The 16,354-nt window shown below is 38.1% G+C and overlaps 1 protein-coding gene and 1 pseudogene across 1 annotated transcript in view; both read right to left on the reverse strand.

Moving 5' to 3' along the window:
- The window catches only part of DCC (DCC netrin 1 receptor), a 1,450,760-nt gene that overhangs the window by 1,307,329 nt on the left and 127,077 nt on the right, over window positions 1–16,354 (reverse strand). The gene's annotated exons all lie outside the window — the stretch shown is intronic.
- Window positions 11,464–11,914, reverse strand: LOC122736964 (annotated as a pseudogene).

The raw sequence follows: 16,354 nt of genomic DNA on the forward strand, positions 1-16,354 counted from the left end.
CCCCAAAGTTCACATTGGTCTTAACTCACCAAAAGTAAAATCCCCTCTGATATAAAAGTGATATTTTTGCCATCTTGTAATAACACCACAGGGGTATATAGGGCAGTGGTGAATTTATGCCACTAAATATAATGTTTAACAACCCAAGACTTCAGTTATCTCATTCATCATATGAGGTCACTAAGGTGGCTCCTTTATCTGTGCTCTGTGTTTAAATGTACTACACATTCATAGACATCTAATACAACTCTTTTAAGATGTTAAATAGGGTTACCATATTAGTCTGACCATTTTCTCACTGCAATTCCTTAAATTTCAAGTAGGAAAATACTATCTATTTTTTCTCTGCATATTTTCCCATTCTGGTGTCCATACCAAGCAATAGAAATTTTGGTTAGAACAGAATAACAGGAGGGCAGCTAGGTGGCACAGTGGATAAAGCATCAGTCCTGGACTCAGGAGGACCTGAGTTCAAATCTAGCCTTAGACACTTGACACTTACTAGCTGTGTAACTCGGAGCAAGTCACTTAACCTTCATTTCCCTGCCCCCCCCCAAACAAAACAAAACAGAATAAGAGGCATAGGTTGACCTTATGGCTTAAAAAGAAAGGAAGAAAGCTCTAAGAAAGTAATCTTAGTCATTAATTATTCATAATCTCTGACTGTTCTTAGTAAGCTTTCAGATGCAATTTACTTGAAAACATACCCACTCATCTATTCTTTGCAGCAAAATTTCTTCAAAGGGTAGTTGAAGTATGTGAGAAAATATTGTAAACACTGATGCTATTTGGAAATCTAAAGTGCTAAATAAATACAGAGTAAAACTTAGTTATTATACACTCATTACCAGTGGTGGTTGGGGTAATGTGTATATGATAAGCATTGTGCTTATTTATTGATATGATAGACTGTGTCTGTGATTGGTTTCTAAAGAGTTCTTTGGCTTCAGCAGTACCTAAGTACAACTTTGAAATGAATGCATTTCCCTGAGATTTTTTTTAAAATTTTTTTAGTGAGGCAATTGGGGTTAAGTGACTTGCCCAGGGTCACACAGCTAGTAAGTATTAAGTGTCTGAGGCTGGATCTGAACTCAGGTACTCCTGACTCCAGGACCGGTGTTCTATCCACTGCGCCACCTAGCTGCCCTTCCCTGAGATTTTAATGGACCTACTGACTTTTATTCCACCAAATCACATGACAAAATCTTTCAGATTTCTCCAAAGGGAAATCTGTGAGCTCAGTAGATGATGCTAATATACTGAATTAATAAAGCTTTCTTACATGAGTTCAAATGAACCATTAGTACCTAAACTACCTTTTATATCACATTTTCAGTAACATAAAATAACATCTGTTGAGGGGCAGCTAGGTGGTGGAGTGAATAAAGCAGTAGCCCTGGATTCAGGAGGACTTGAGTTCAAATCTAGCCTCAGAAATTTGACACTTACTAGCTGTGTGACCCTGGGTTAGTCACTTGACCCTCAATGCCCCACAAAAAAAAATAATAATAAATAGCATCTATTGAAACTGCATGCAGAGTTGTCCTTTAGGATTCTCTTAATAAAGCCAACACCAAATCCAGAGATGGAGTTTAAAGTTGATATGACTCATTTTGCATTCAGTGAAGTTGTCATTTTAACCAAGTTGGAAAGTGTCAAGAACCCAATGGAGCCAGAGGGAAGAGAAAAAGAAGCCAATTTAAGAAACTTCAGAACCTGTGATTTGTATTTTTTAAACTGGGAATTCCTGATAAAGTACTGAATTTGAAGTAGTAACTTTGCCCAAAATATACCATGGAAGTGAGAGGCTTCCTATTTTCATTAGCCATCAGTGCTAATATCTGAGTGTGTTAGTTAGACTGAGAGTTGGAAGGGACCTCAGAGGTCATCTAGTTCAATGGTGTTAAACTCATATAGAAATAGAGTCCACTAATCCATAAAATAAGCATCTTTATGGGCCACATACTGACTTAGTTTTACAACCTAATGTTATTTTTGGTTTATTTTTTTTTATTATTTTCCAATCCATTAGGTATTTATTTTACCCAATTTTTATTATAACCTAGTTCTGTTGCATTCTAGAATGGTACAAACCTCATAAAATCCACATGCTCTGTCTTTAATACCTCTAATAAAGCCCAACCCCTCATTTCACTCATTCAGAATGAGGAGGTAATATAGTGGTAGTGGTGGTGCTAGTAGTAGTTGTAATAGTAACAATAGTAGTGGTGGTGGTTGCAGTAGTACTGGTGGTGGTAGTGGTCATCATCATCATAGTACTAGTAATAATAGTAAGCATAAGATTTGCATATATTATCTCATTTGATTATTATAACAAGTTTGTGAGGCATGAGCTATCATTATCTCCATTTTATAGGTGAGGAAACTGAAAGAGAAAAGTAAAGTTACTTCCCATGGTCCTATAGTTAGTAAGTCTATGACACAGAATTTGAATTCAGATCTTCCTGATTCTAATTCCTAATGCTCCATTATTCCACCTACTGGCTCCTCAAGTGTATAATTTCAGGGCCCCTTCAATGGGGTGTCTCAATTTCAAGAAAAGCGCTGGATTTGGAATCACATGCCCTGGTTCAAATCCTGGATATGCTACCTTCTATCTATATGATTTTAGGGAAGTTACTTCAATATCCTGAGGTCTCAGACGCTCCTCATGCCTCATGCCTGAAGGGCTTGGGCTATATGTCGTCTAAGGTCCTTTCCAGCTCCAAGGATTTGATTCTGTTTTGCTTCTGCTTGACCAAAGGGATGCACTTTGTCAGATCCAATGTTCCAGCACTTTGCTTATACAATGTGGTCACCAGATCTCTATAATGGAGCTTGCTTCACTGAATTGATTTGACTGATGCTGTGCAGGAAGAATAATGTTCTTTTTAGCTTCCATACCTACAGAGGCCAGAGAAATCTAGGTCAAAGGAAACACTAAGTATCCATCTCTTCAGCTACTTCCCTGCTTGTGGCCCAGCAGAGGCAAGGGGAAGATAGATGCCTATCACTATTTTGATAAATGGGAAAGACAGTGCAACTCTAAGACATAGATGGGAAACACTTTGGTCCTTGGAAAGTCTCTTCAGAGGTCTAAGCCGTGACAAAGTTAGAGCGTAGCAGATATTAGGCTTGTGTGTGGTCCCATCTACCTAGTTGTCTGACAAAGAGGTAGTAACAAAGGATGTGGGGAAGAACCTGAAGTAATGGAGAATCTACTCCAATCTACTGTGATTGTTGCCTATATACTTCCTATGAAAAACAAAGCTCAGAAACAAAATGTTTCTCTGACTAAGGGGTTTGAGAGATACTTTTGCGGAGAGACAGTAAAAGAAATAGAACTCCTTAACCACCCATACCTGGGATGGAGTCTTTAATGCCAGGAAACCAGAAGATCAAAAAGGAAACTGTTGCAGAAAAAAAAAAGGTATATCATAAAATAATGGAATTTGGCAGACACCCAGGGTTCCACCTGATTGATTTAGTATTGTTTGAATTGCGTGAGAATGAGAAACTGACTAAATACCCACTTGTAGGGATGATTGGATGGGGACCATACCTGGTTGGCCCTGAGTGACTTGTTGGTGTACTACTGAAGTCAGAAAGAGACCATTCTCAACCAATCAGTTTGAAGGACCTCCCCTTTGGGGGAGGGAGAGAGAAATGAGGAAGTGAAGGCTTGCTCAGAGAAGAACTTTTTTTTTTTTTTTTGGTGAGGAATGGGCACATGGGGGCAGAAGGAGAACAGGAGTCTTCCTTGTTGTTTGGGACATTGGCTTGCTTGGTGGTGAGAGATTTCACGTGTCCTGCTAGGAAAGGAAATTGATTTCTTTATCTCTGGCTATACTGAAGAGACTCAAGCTTTAATAAATCTTTAAAAGCCTAAACTCTTGCTGAATTTATCAGTGATTTTATCCAGCTTCTCCCCAAGACTGGGGGTGGGGGCAGATTAGAACCTACAATTTAGATTTTTTTTTGCAGGGCAATGAGGGTCAAGTGACTTGACCAGGGTCACACAGCTAGTAAGTGTCAAGTATCTGAGGTCATATTTGAACTCAGGTCCTCCTGAATCCAGTGCTGGTGCTTTATCCACTGCACCACCACCTAGCTGCTCCCCCCACTGCAACTTATGATTCTTTTGCTAGAAGGAGCTCCCAAAGAAAATATCCCTTCTATCAAAGCAGACTGATAACTGCTATTTAATTTAGAGCCTTTGAAACTTGCCTCGGGCCCTAAGAGGTTAATTGACTTCCCCACAGTCACAGAGTCAAGATGTATCAGTCTGGACAGTAAACCCAGATTTTCTTGACTCCAGGGCCAACTCTTTCACCACTACACCATTTTTCCTCTCAAAACCAAACAAAAGGAAATGGAGAGAGCGTAGGGGACAGGATTCTTTCTACATAAAAACCCATGGGTTTGGAAATATCATAGGATTAACATTTAGTATTACAATTAGAATTACACACAATCACCAAATAGTTATTGAATGTCAACTATATGCAAAGTACTGTATCAGATATTTTTGTGGGGGATACAGAGACTTTTAAGGCATCATCTCTGACTTCTAATGACTTACAGTTTATCTAAAGAGACATATGTATATTCAAAGTTAATTAATGACACTAGGCAGTAATAATATTCATATAAATATAAAAAATAACTGATATGTACAGAGTACATTGAATTTTTACAATACCCTATCTCATCCATTCCATTCAACAAACTATAAAGTTGGTTCAAATTTTATGTGCATTTTGTAGATGAGGTAACTTAGACCCAGAGAGGTTGAATGACTCATCCAGAGTTATTCAGTTGTGGAAAGTGGGATTTGAATACAGTTCTTTTTGACTCTTAAGTCCAGTGAATTAAGGAGAGATACCATTGGTCAGGTAAAGTTTCAGAGAGAAGAAAAACTTTGACCTTGGCATTAATGAATGTGTAGATTGAAGAATGCAAAAAATAGTGAAGATATTCTAGTCCAAGGGACAAGGGTAAATAAAGAAAGCTCAAGAATTTTAAGTGAAATGTAGAGATGTTCATTGACCAACCTAGTTGAAATGAAGGGATTATTGTGGCTCAAACATAAGCCAGGGAATATTTAAAAAACCAAACAAACAAGGGAATAACAATTCAGGTTATAATGTATCATCTATGGCTATATTACTGGTTCTTAAAGTAGGGTATGGGCCCACAAGGGGCCTTTAGTACAGGACACACTCAGGCTGATTTCATGCTCAGGTCTATACTATAGGCTCTGATATGAATAATTACATTAAAACAAAAATAGGCATTAATTCCTTTGTTTCTCATCAACAGTAGCACCAGTTATCAAAGAAAATCTCATAAAATTTGTTGGTGATATCAAGTAGGGACCAGAGAACAAGTAAAGAAGAGAGATTGTTTAGGCAAAATGATAGAATTCCCTCTATTATTGGAATATTTCAGACAAAAATGGGTGATTTTTTTAGTTTGATTATTTTCCAAGTAAATGCCACCAATTTTTATTTCACTTTAACTAGATAAACATAACCTAAGCATGTGAAGTTAAAGGATTTTTGCATTGGGTAAGAAAGTGGACTTAGATGACCTATAAATCCCTTCCAACTTTAAAAGTATATGTGTATCTAAGTCTGCAAAAGTATACACAATAGGGTGATGAAGTACAATGAAAAGAATATTTGGAATCAGGGGACATTGGTTCAAATCCTGATTCTATTACTTGGCACAGTGAAATCTGTAGAACAGACCTTAAGTGAAATGATCCCTAAGCTTTAAAATCTATTAACTTGTAGATTGTTCAACATCTATTCAACATAACCTGAAATCTTACATTTGATGACCTAACTCCTTCTGATAAAATTCTATTACACCAATCTCCTCACTTCACCCTTTAGCTTCAGTGCCTTATGTTTGAAAAGGAATGATAACATCTGCTCTGTCCACCTCACAGGTCACTGTAAGTCTCAAAAGTGACAAGGTAAAATGTTGGGAAATTCTACAGATGTAATATGTTATTAAATTTGAACATATTTAAGGAATGCTAACCATGCAAATAAATACAGGACATATTAATGAAAGCAAATAAATTATTATCCTGCCATTCTACCAAAAATGTTAATAGGATTGCAATAGAATAATTTACTAATAGTTTTGACCCGCTCAACATCCCAAACATTTCACTTTAAAATATTTAACATAAGGAGATATGGGACAAGACAAATAAGAAACGTGGACTGAGTGGATCCTATCTAATCTCCCACTAATCTCTCTAAAGCTTAGCAAAAATGAACTAAATTATGACTAATTCATCTGATTGTGTTACATTAGGTAAATCCTTCCACTTCTCTAGCCTTCACTTTGCTCATCTATTAAGTAAGAGGGTTGTGATGGAGTATTTCCAAGGTTACTTCCAACTCTAAAACCTGATTAGCCAAAAATGTACCTGCTTTTGCCAATTTTCTAATGGAAGTAGTAAGTGTCAGAGTATTCAAACATACCTATAGAATGCTAACAGATTAAAATAAAGACAGAGCATCTTAATGAAAATAAGGAAATTATTATGCTGGGTGTTGAACAAAAGGGATATGGTTTGGGCAGCCTTAAAATCTAGAATCTGTAATGTGGATGGGTACAACAGTGGCAAATCTGTCTGACATTTGTAAAACTTTATAGGCATGAAGCTTTGGTGATCCTACAAGCTAGGGCAATGTAACAACTAGAGTATATAACTGAGATCTTGGTAATATGAGTTTACTGCTAATTGACAGAACTGTCATCTCTGTCTGTCGCTGTCTCTATCTGTCTCTGTCAGTCTCTGTCTCTCTGTGTTTGTCTGTCTCTCTGTTGCTCTCTGTCTGTCTCTCTTTCTCTCTTTCTCTGTTTCTGTTTCTGTCTCTGTCTCTCTTTTCCTTTCACTCTTCCTGTTTACTAGACCCATTTTGTTTTCCAGGGCTCCTCTATGGTATACTCCTCTATGTACCCTAGTTCAATCCCAGTCAGCAGAACCTCTGATCTTATTCTGGTGCTGCAAGAGAAGCCCAAATAGTCTGAGAACTATTGTACTGCTATTGGCCATGGAGAACTCTTTAATTATATGAAGTGTTCATGTTCTTGGTATCTGCCACGTATGCAAAGACAGCTGAACTTAGGGATTGCCTGCCTACTGTGGCTGCAGCTCTAGAAGAACCCGTGGGATCCTGTCAACAGGTCGGGTGTGGAAACAAGGGGTAAGTCATGAGAATGGCTAAGCTTCTTAGGAGAACAATACCAAAAATGTTTCCATGGTGCAAGGAATTTAAAGTCGATTTGACAAAGAGGAGAAGAAAATCACTATTTCTACCTACAATTTACTTGGTTGGCTGTGTCCTCAAATGCCTATGTTTAGAAAACAGTGATTTGTGAAGAAGGTTGGAATGAGGCAAGGAGAAGAATATGAAGGAGGTGGCACAGTTTTTTTTTTTTTTCCTCCAATCTAGATCAGAGATGTTATATAGCATCTTCTGGTCCATTATGTAGAATGTCCTGTTATGTCAAGGAGAGGTTCACAAAGAATAGTGAATACAGAACTGCCATTGACAGATACTTAAACTATGGATAAGAGCCTCTTGCCCCAAATGAAGTGGCATTGTTATTCCTTGTCTTGAGGAATAAGACGCCCTGGGGTGTATGGAGAGGTGAGGAGGCTTTCAAGTCTTCAGACAATGAAACTGCAAACACAGGTGTAGGGAACTGCTTGACCCCAGTGTCAACAGGGTTGGCACAGGCCAGAGTGGATTGAAATTCTGATGGCCCTGCCCTAGAGGGCCAGTGATTGACTTCTACTATAAGATTAAATAAAAAGCTTCCTGTGCCATATATGTTCAGGCTTCTGCTCCCCAATTCTCAATGTCTTTAGTGCACCTTCTCCCCTTTCACTGTCTCTGTTGCCTTGAGCTTTGCTTAGGTCCTTGTTTTCCCATGAACCTTGGTCCTTGATGGTCCTTATTTAAGTTATCATGAGAATGATTTGTGGTCTTACTCCTACTGATCCATGTAGATCATGTCCTTGCCTGACAGCAAGGATCCCCGGCCTTGAAACTAAAACAGATAAAACATTTTTGTTTGGAGCCAAAGATTAAATTACAAACTTTAAAGCACTATACAAATGTCATCTATTATTGTTTTAAAAAATAGATTTGAACAGAAAGGTCATGAGATTTTTCAAGAAGTATACCTCTCCATCTCAGAGCTTCACTTGTTATCATTCTCAGCATACTTACTTTCCTTTAGTAAAGAATCATCTGTGCCAATATCTCAAAAGGCAAGAGTGTGAGATAAAGACCTGCTCAAGATCCTATGGATAACAATATTCTATGGATGACAATATCCTGTCTGTCCAGTATAATTTACTTTCTCTAGCAAAATTACATCATATACTGTCAAATGAAGGGATTAGTTTTACTAATGGCATCAGTGGGCACTTAGGAAGAAATTAGATAGGAAAAGAACCTTTGGCTTCTGTAGTTGGAAAACAGTACACAGAAAATAGTACATCATACTAATAAGGGCACATCCAAGAAGCTAAGGTCTGCCTCTGATCAGGCAATGTTCTAATACATCAAAAGATCAGTCAGTACAGTAAACTACCATCTCACCACAGCTAGCCAAGGCCCTGCTTGTGCTGGATCATGAAAGCAGATGCATTATTAAAGAAACAACAACAACACACATTCAACATGTTGGAGATAAGTGGTGGTCAATGAAACCTAGGGAGCAGGAAGCAAGGATCAACAAAAAGGAGAGGCAATGTTTCTAAGGCTCGGCCAGGAGCAAAAGGAAAAAAAAAATATTGTCTGTCAGAGAGAGGAAGATAAAAGTGGTAAATAGTGCGGCAAAGGGCACACTACAGATAAAATAGGGAAAAGAGGAACTGACAAAAGCAATTCTGACATTTCTGATGCTCTGTTGAAATGCACTTGGATTTGTGGTATGTCAAAGGCTGAGTGGTGATTTCTATAGAAGACCTTCAAGGGAGCTTCAGACCAGATGGATAGAAGGGATGGATGGAGACACAGAACACTATCTCCCAGTCAAGTGGAACAGAGAATACAACCTGAATTTAATGGGATCCATGATTTCCAGTGATATAGCTCTTCAGATAGGCAAAAAAAAAAAAAACAATTAAGTCCTGCTAAGTGAAAAAACGCTGGGAAAACCAGATCACATTACGTAGCACAGGTATATAAAACCAGAGATGTGGCTTCATCCCTCTTGCTGTCATTAGAAAAAAAATGAAAGGCTTTTTATCACAAATATTCATGATGAAATGATACAAATCCCCCTAATGACTATATATATATATGTACACATACACATGCATATGTATCCATGTATGTGCGTATGTATTTATATACATATATATGTCTATGCATGTTTTATCTTTGCATGGGAATGTGTGTCTCATTTTACAACCTAAGTGTCAACTTTCTGTAATGGCTAATATATTTCTAGAATCATGAATTGTCCTTTTAGTGTTAGTTTTTATGATATTGTTTTGGTATAAATTGTTCTCCTTGTTTTGACCATTTCATTTTATATTTTTTGGATAGATGTCCTTTATAGAAGGTGGCAAACGAAAACAAATGAAATTAAAAGGACCAAATGTAAAAACTGGGTGTGAGAAATAGAAACAACCAATTTAGGTCTTAGTCCCTTAATATCAGTTCAAGCCCCAACACAGAAGGGTGATATGTCAAGGAAGCCAAATCTTTTCCTACCCAGCACCCCCAATCATGAAATTATAATTCATATCCAGCCATACTGTTTCTACTTTGGGGCTGTTTTTTTTCCTTCTTTTTTGAGGTTTTCCCCTTGTGCTCTGACTCTTCTTTCACGATATGATTAATGCAGAAATATGTTTAATGTGATTGCACATATACAACCTATGTTAGATTCCTTTCTGTCTTGGGGAGGAGGAAGGGAAGGGAGGGTGGGAGAAAAACTTGGAACTAAAAATTCTATGAAAACAAATGTTGAAAACTATCCTTATATGTAACTGGAAAATAATAAATTACTGAACAAAAAAAAAATAGAGGCCTAGTTCCGAAGTCCAAAAAGTCCTATAGTGAAATATGTAATATGTGTCCTACTAATTTATTATAGTCTCCCCCAGTTGGGCCACTCAGCCCTGATCAATCATTTACATCAATCAAGCATTTATATATAATAGGTAGATAGACCTTTGAATATTATTTGCCCAGGGCAATGGTGGGGCAATACTAGATACATCCCAAAACTATCATGTTACTGAGAACCACAAACTCTCTTAGTTGGAAAGAATCTAAGAAGTCACCTATGCCAACCCAAGCCTGACCAAGAATCAGCTCGATGAATCCTTGACAAATGGCCATCCACTCTCTACTTACAAACGTCCAATGAAAGGGGATCTCTGTCTCCTTCAGCAGCTGTGCTTTGGAGCAATTCTATTGTAAGGGTGAGCTGAAATCTACCATAGATTGATTTAGTTTGACATGCCAAGTACTCACATATTTGGAGAAGATGAATGTGTCTAATCTAAGCTTTCTTTTATCCATCTTGAATATACCCAGTTCCTTCAAATAATCCTGCTAGGTGTGACTTTCAGGATCTTTCTCGGAAGAATATCTGGAATCATATATCTTCAGTTCAGAAGCTGGATACTAAAAGACCAGTATCTCTCTTCTCTAAAGCTTTCAAAAACTCTACCCCCTCACACAGGTATAGAGAGCATTGAATAATTCATCCATGTGGAGAGCCTTATGCAAATATGCTTTGAACCAGGGGTTATGCTAGAAACCCTCCTCTGGATGCCTTCCAGTTTGTCAAAGTTCTTGCTAAAATGTGGCATCTGAACCTTGACTCCAACCTCCAAATGTGTTCTACCTGGAAAAGAGTACAGTGGGACTACCACCTTTCCTCTTCTAGACATGAGATTTCAACCAAGGCAAGTTAAAATTCTGGGAAGATTGTATTTTGAGCTAGCAAGCTGTCATAACCTCTAGATGTTTGTGTTTTTTTTTTTTTCACTTGCACTAGTGTCCTAGTGTCTAGTCAATCATCTCTCAACCTATAGTTCTGCAGATATTTTTTTTAAACTAACTTTACAACTTGGGATATTTAGTGTCATTAAACTCATCTGATTAAAAAAACCATTCAGATCTAAATCCCTATCTTGCAACTCCTCCAGCTCCACCTCCCCCCAGTAACAAAGCCATCATAAATCTTCTCTCCTCCCCACAAAACTATTTAGCTAGAGCCACATGGCACAAAGACCACAGGGAACTTGGGAACTCATGGTGTGTCAACACGAGGCCCCCAAATACCTCTGGACTCCTGTGGTAGTTTCTCTTCTGTGATTAGTAGCAAGTTAGGCTTCTGCACAAGCAGAAAGAAATAAGGGGAAAGGAAAACGGGAACAGGGGAGATCCCCAGAAGTTGTCCTCATGGAACCCCTAACTGTACGACCAACTCCTCTTTTGCGTCAACCTGGATCTGAGAAAGTGCACTGTAGGCATAAGCAGCTATTCTGGACAGCTGGGGCAAATCTGCAAAGGGGACAGGGTCACTGGCAGCTCGGGCAGGCTGGTGCGTGATGGCGGTGGTGGCAGCTTCTTCCAGTGAGTCAAGCTACTGCTCAGGACAGCCAGGCAGGTACTACATTGTCCACGTACTCACGCAGCTCCATGCCCTGGGAATCTGCTGCTGATATATCAATGATGTTAACAGCGGGCTGTCTCAGCAAGGAGAGAAGACAGCAGGGCCAGCTCATCTGTACGGCTGCAGGCAGGCTGTGGTGGTTGGGTTCTGCGGGACTGCTGGGATCCAGAAGTAGTTCCAGCCCCTCTTGATACTGGTCCGAGTCCTCCTTGTCACTGCTGTAGCAGCAGCCCATGGGCGGGGCCGGCTCCGGGAGCTCAGATCTAGGGGATCAGCGTCCAACAGGAAACCTTTCTTGTCACATGACCCGCGACCTCAGACTGCAGGTAGAACTAGCAGGCGATCTGTTTCCGGTGCTGGAAACTCCTGACCATCTCATTCTTCATCAGTTTACAAAAGTTCTAAAGATTGTTCATTTTTCTAACATTGATGTTGATGTCTCTTTTTTTCCTTCATGGCCAGACTCTATTCTTATCTTTGCAATGAAACTTTGTAAAATCTCCTCCCCTTTTAATCTCTCAGTCTTGTGTTTGACTTCTCCCATACATTAAATATCCAATCCTAACTTACAAAGAAGGGAGAAGGAATAGGTATTCATTTATATTCTCTCTTTTTTGTGCCAGGCACTGTGCTAAGTCTGGCACAAAACTGATTTTTAATAAATATTTACAGATTGATTCATTTGATCCTCACAAAAACCCTGGGAGGTAGGTGCTATTAGTATTTCCATTTTATGGTTGAAGAAATTCAGGCAAACAGAGAATAAGTGACTTGGCCAGGGTCACACAACTAATAAGAGTCTGAGGCCAGATTTGAACTGAGGTTTTCCTGACTCCAGGCCCAATGCTGTATCCACTGTACCACCAGATGCCTCTGTGTGTATGTAAAAATCTTCCTGCTATATTGTAAGCTCCTTGAAGGACATTGTGTCTAGTTTCATCCTTGTATGATTATACACCTCATAGACAGGGAAAAGACAGTAAATATTTATCAGAGGAGCAAATGGATGGGCAAGGGTATAAAAAGAAAGTAGATAGAACTCTATTTCATAATCTTTCTCAAGGCAGGCTTCAAAAGCTCACTTTTCTGCCTTCCTGTGAACCCAAACAACTTGTTCTAATCAATCCACTCTAAGAAATTTTACCAGGGGGAAAAAAACGTATTGATGCTCTATTGATGACCCATCAGTTTTTCAAAGCAAAGCCTGAGAAGTTTTATTAGATTCACATGGGATTTTACTTTCAAAAGGTATGGCCTACACATTTTACTGTCTTTAGAGAAAATGATAACCTGGCATAGTCACATGGGAAAATAAAAAGAATACAGAATTTGGTGTCAGAGGACGTGGATTCACATGCTGACAATGCTGTTACCTCTCTGTGTGAACTTTGAGAAGTCATATAAATATTCTGTATCTTGGCAGCTTTATCTCTAAAGGGAAAAGCTTGGACTAGGTCGTCTATACGATATTTTTCTGTTCTAAATCCTATGATAAAGTAATCAACAATAATTGATTAAGCACCAAGAAATGCCAGGCACTATTCAAAGCAATGGGAATATAAACACAAAAGAATAAAATAATCCCTATTTCCTATGAGTTAATATTCTAATGATCCTCTAAATTGTGATCATTTGTGTGTATTTACTGTTAATGCATTAAAAAAAAGTGTTTTCCTGAAGATAGATTGTGATCAATTCAAAAGAAAGATTGAGTTTTAGTTCTGTTTAGAATTTCTATTGGGATGCAAAAAAAAAAAATTGCTAAACTGCAAATATAGGTGGGCTTACTTCACTTCTATCTAATCACAGGGCAGCCCTGTCATTTGTCATCATCCATTGGAGTAGAGCATCACACTGTTTGTTACTGCCATCAGAAATATTGTGATTACTACATACTCTTGTCACAAGAGGGCTTTCCTCTTAAGAACGAAAAATACAATGGCTCTGAATTCTTCCCCCACCCCTACCTGATGGTATCCTCAGGGGACAGGCAACTACAGGGTATTTCAGGAGTCATTTCACAGGGAACCAAGTGCAACAGTAGCATCTATGGTAAGGTAAGTCAAACACAGGAGTGAATCTCACAGTTGGTCGTGCATTTTAGGAAACTGTGGTCAACTGAAAGCTTCACAGGTGAGTTCAGTTGATTAAATGGAGAATTTTCCTTGATCTGTAAACTGGGGATGGCAGAAGCACCTACTTCCCAGGTTTGTTTTGAGGATCAACTAATACTTGTAAAGCACTAAGCATAGTGCCTGACACATTGTAGGTGCTATTTAAATGTTGGCAATGAGGATGAGGATGAGGATGATGTTAACATACAATTATAATTCATTCACCTGCTGAAATTAAGTTGAAGATAGAATGAGAAGGCATTTTAATACAGATACAGAAAGAAAGAAAATATTTCATAGAAAATAAGAGAAGCACTTCTTAATGGATTTAAAACTAAGTCATCGGGGGCAGCTAGGTGGCGCAGTGGATAGAACACCGGCCCTGGAGTCAGGAGTACCTGAGTTCAAATCTGGCCTCAGACACTTAACACTTACTAGCTGTGCGACCCTGGGCAAGTCACTTAACCCCAATTGCCTCACTAAAAAAAATAAATTAAAAAAAAAAAAAAAAACTAAGTCATCTTCTGTAGGAGTGTTTTAATCCTCATTTATTGTGCCAGTTCCTTGAGGGCAGGGCTGGTTTTGTTTTTCTGTGCATTCCCAGACCTAGCACAACTCCTGACTCCTAACTAATGTTTGTTGAATTCAATTACATTGAATTGGATAAATGTGAAATTGGGTAGGAAAAGAAAGGTGACGAGGTCAGGGCAGATGGAAGGAAAATGACTAGAGCTTTTCTGTTCACTTCTCCTTTCTGCAGAAGGATTAAAATGTTTCTTATGTATTTGGATATGCATATGTATGCTTCTAGTAACCACAAGGTTGATTTTTCTCATCATCAAATTACATGTATTAAACCTCATGGGAATCTCCAAGGGTTAATAAGTATATAAATGAATCAAAGGCATACCTGTCCATTTCAGAACTAATTTGTACAAATATTTTGTTTCTCTGGTTCTTGCTTCTGGCAAGCTAATGATCCTTTATTACAGATAATTACCATCAAAGCCTCTGTTTCACATAAAATGCCTAATATAAGGTTTGTACTAAGAAAAAAATAACAATAAGATCTAATAATGGCAGAATTAATTTTCATCAATGAAGGGATCAATTAAATAGAGATTTGGATAAATCTATCATAAGTAAAGAGCAAATAGGAAGTTTATGGGTGCTAGTCTTTTAAAATTATATTATCCATTAAGCAATTATATTTGCTTATAACAAGTTTCTTCTGAGTTGGGATTGTTCCCTTCTTTGTATATGTATCCTTAACACCTAGGACAGTAGCTGCTATACAATGGATGCTTATGAAAAACTTAGGATCATAGATTTGGATCTGGAGGCTACCTCAGAAATCACATAGTCCAATGCCCTCATTTTATAGATGAGGAAATTAAAGTAGGTAAAGCCATTGATCCAAGGTAGTCAAAGTAGGAGTAAGCTTCAGATGCAGGATTGGTATCCCTGTCCTAGGGACTTCAAATCTAATGTTAATTTCTTATGATCCATGCTCATATTATTTAAACTTAGGAAGCATTTAAATAAAATCATTTTATTTTTTCCCCAATGACTGTCGACCGTGGCTGGATCTGGGCTTCTGTTAGTCTAGAACACTCTCAGCTAATGCAGGATGGAACCTTCACTGCAGCTTAGAGTTCCAGAGAGGTACCTGCAGCCCTGAGAGGCCAATTGACTTGTCCAGAATCACAAGGCCAGTATGTGTCAGAAGTAAAACTTGAACTGAGATTTTCCTGGCTTCAAAACATATTTTTTTTCTATTTTCCATTTCTATTTCTATTTTTCATACATTTCAATTTAATTTTTTTGTGATTCAATAGATGCCTCACAGAGTGGTGGTGGTGGTGATATGTGTAAGAATATACAAATGATATAATACAGACACAATGATTTGCAAAACTCAAAGCCTTATGTGACTTTCAATTGTTTGATAGTATATAATTATATGTTGTAATATGGGGCAGCTAGTTGTTCCAGTGGATAGAGTACTGGGCCTGGAATAAGGAAGACTCATCTTCATAAAGTTCAAATCTGGCCTTAGACACTTAACTAGTTGTGTGACCCTAAACAAGTCACTTAACCCTGTTTGCTTTAGTTTCCTCATCTGTAAAATATGCCAAAGAAGGAAAGGGCAAACCACTCCAGTATCTTTACCAAGAAAACCCCAAATGGGGTCAAAAAGAGTCAAACATGACTGAAAACAACTCTAAAACAACAGATGCTATAATAAAAATTATTATATAACATTTATATTTTCTATGCTGAAAAAAAAAAGTGATGCACTTTGGAATAATGAGAGACTTGAGTAGGAATTCTAACTCAAAATCATACTAGCTGTTTTACCTGAGAAAATTGCTGAAACCTCTCTGAGCATCAGTTTTCTTATCTGTAAAATAGAGTTCCTAATGCAGATGCTGTCTGCCTCATAGGGTTGTTGTGAGAACCAAATGAGATAAGGTAAGAATGAAATGTATTGTTACAATTATGTATAGCAGGGATTCTTATTTTTTTTTCCATTTCTGACCCCCTTTTGTTTGAAAAAA

This window comes from Dromiciops gliroides, chromosome 1 (genome assembly GCF_019393635.1).
Source record: "Dromiciops gliroides isolate mDroGli1 chromosome 1, mDroGli1.pri, whole genome shotgun sequence".
Taxonomy (NCBI): Eukaryota; Metazoa; Chordata; class Mammalia; order Microbiotheria; family Microbiotheriidae; genus Dromiciops; species Dromiciops gliroides.